The sequence below is a fragment of the Marmota marmota genome, unplaced genomic scaffold, assembly GCF_001458135.2.
Source record: "Marmota marmota marmota unplaced genomic scaffold, marMar, whole genome shotgun sequence".
NCBI classification, from domain to species: Eukaryota; Metazoa; Chordata; class Mammalia; order Rodentia; family Sciuridae; genus Marmota; species Marmota marmota.
The window spans coordinates 28,424,976-28,427,663 of record NW_026000242.1 but is presented as its reverse complement, the minus strand read 5'-3'; the positions used below and the strand labels follow the sequence as shown (position 1 = coordinate 28,427,663).

At 41.5% G+C, this 2,688-nt stretch overlaps 1 protein-coding gene across 1 annotated transcript in view; it reads left to right on the top strand.

The window, feature by feature from the left end:
• The window catches only part of Mtnr1b (melatonin receptor 1B), a 14,553-nt gene extending 12,127 nt beyond the window's left edge, over positions 1 to 2,426 (top strand). Inside the window, exon 3 of the mRNA XM_015489993.2 lies at positions 2,045 to 2,426. The gene's annotated coding sequence lies outside the window, so the exon portion shown is untranslated. The remainder of the gene's footprint in view (positions 1 to 2,044) is intronic.
• The last annotated feature ends 262 nt before the right edge of the window (positions 2,427 to 2,688 follow it).

Sequence of the window (2,688 nt, the reverse complement as noted above, 5' to 3'; positions counted from 1 at the left end):
TCTGTTTAATGTTAATCTTTTCTTCCTGCTCTTCCTCCCTGCTCTGTTCTTAGTTGCTCTCATTATATCAAAGAAGACATTTGGTATTTGTTTTTTAGGGATTGGCTAGCTTCACTAGGCATAATCTGCTCTAGTGCCATCCATTTCCCGGCAAATTCCATCATTTTGTCATTTTTTTAGTGCTGCATAATGCTCCATGGTGTATAAATGCCCATTAACCTTTTCTACACACACACACACACACACACACATCACATCACAAACAGTCACACTCCCCCTCTCCTCCACCTCAGACATCTGGAGAACAAAGTCTGCTTGGCTACCTTTCCTGATTCCACCATGATCAAATGCTGTGATTTGGGGAAGGTCAGCTAACTATTTTTCAGTTCACTCATTTTAAAATGAGGATTGTGTCAGTGTCTACCTCCCAGGGCTATTGAAAGGATTCAATCATCAGCTTCCATTATTATTCTATTTAACTAAAATGAAAGATACTCTTGAAGAAGAAAAAAATCATGCAAAAACAAGGGAAGGAGAGAGAATGGAGTTGGGGAAGTGGAAGTTCGGTGGGGGGATCTCCACATGAGTACTTTTATTATAATTATGTATTTATACATTTATGTTTGTGGAAATCTCAAGTCTTCATTTAACACCAATAGATTTAGGCTTTTTCTCCAATTCAAATAATAATTGCATGACCTTTGTAGGTCTGAATCAACGTGAGAAGCCAATAGTATATTGTCTACTCTCTGGGAAGTCAGAATTGATAAATTACTCTGAGAAAAATTGGGGGACATTTTATTTATATCAGGCAATGTGGTAAATGCTTGATATAAGTATTGATATTAACACCTTTAAATCCTTTCAAAACTGTTGGAAATACGATTATTATCCATTTTCATATTAAACCCAAAGTGAAATGATTGTCTGAGTTTGCAGAGATGTTAAGATCAAAGCTCACTGTGTAGGGGTCACTTGTCTGATGGCAGCACCCACTTCTGTTTCCTCTCCTCACTCCTTGACATGTGTGGCAGGAACAAACTGGAGTGGCTAAGTACTCACATAAGTAAGCACATAAGGTGTGTAGAGGATTGCAAGGAGAGATAAAGATTACCTCAACCAGCTGGTGGTTTTCCTGATTTAAAAGCCCAGAGTTTACCTGAGGTGCTAATCTCTCAGCAGTATTCCAGATCTTCTCCCTTCCCATGAGGAACCTAGGCTGGGTGCTATACCTTGTCAACTCCTTTCCTGGGAGCTTATTATTATTGCAAATCATTTGGGCCCCACCAAAAAGGTTTAAATTGTGGAAATCTGGAGAAGAGTCTGGGAATGTGGTTATGAGAAGTCCTCCATCAAATTGTTATTAGATATTAGAAGTCCTCCATCAAATAATTGGTAATGTAGTGTCATTATTGTTGCACTTTTAGGCCAAGGGTAAACTCAGGGAGACCTCCTGGTTCACACCTCAGTCTGACATGCACGAGAGTCTTGTGCTAGAGTCCTAAAGCTTCTCCTTGAGCTGTGGCTGCTTTTCTTGGTTATGAACACTTGAGGCTGACCTAGTCAAGACAGATATTCTTCTCTGCCCTCACTGCCGTCTCCCACTAGGTACCAACTATAGAGATTTGCCCTTGACTCCAGATTTGGAGGACAGGGAAAAATGAATTTCTTTCATTTTTTAAAGAGTATTTTTAGCATTTATTGTTATTTTTATACATATAAATTGTACAGATTAATGGGTGATATTCTATACATGCATATATTATGTAGCAATCGTATCTGCCCTTCCTTCTACCCTTTCATGTTTGTGGGGAGGGAGAGGTACTAAATTCTTAACAACAGAGTGCTCCCTCCCCCTCCCCTTATCCCTATGTTTTAGTGCTGAGCTGAGTGCATTGCACATGCTCAATAAATATAGATTGAAGAGAGATTTGGATTGAAGGAACAAATCTCTCTTCAGTTTTCTGGGCCCACAGATGTTAACTAGTTTGCCTAGGCTTAGCACTGACAGTCCACTCATTGAAGACTTTTCTTGTATCCTCAGGTTTTTGGTGATGAACCAGGAACCAAGAGAAGGGCAGTGGGGAAGCCCAGGACATCAGGTGAAGCGCAGTCAGACGGCCTCACACTGTGGGTCTTGATTTTAAATAAAGACGATATTGCAAAAATGATGCAGGGATTCTGTTCATCTTCCACCTTGTTGACTCTGGGCAGTCTTGGTTAAAAGGTCCTTCTGGGACTTTCCTCAGTACTCCTCAGTTCTGGATTCTCTGTGAAACCCTCAGCCATCAGAGGAACTCAAGTATGGGGCCAGCCTTCGAACTGGGTTGACAGCTCAGATGATCCAACCTGGGCTCACTGGATCAAGAATCTCTCTCTCTCTCTCTCTCTCTCTCTCTCTCTCTCTCTCTCTCTCTCTCACACACACACACACACACANAATCTCTCTCTCTCTCTCTCTCTCTCTCTCTCTCTCTCTCTCTCTCTCACACACACACACACACACACACACACACACACAATTTGTGCAATATTTTGAGTATCTCTTTACTCTCCACCTGCTCCTTCTCTGTACCCTTTGTCCTCTTCTGAAATGCTGAAGTAGCTCATGGGGCCTCTTCTGGGGTTGCTTTTGTCTCAGGATAAGTAGCCTTCTCCTAGGACATGTACATTGGAAGCATTTGGGGA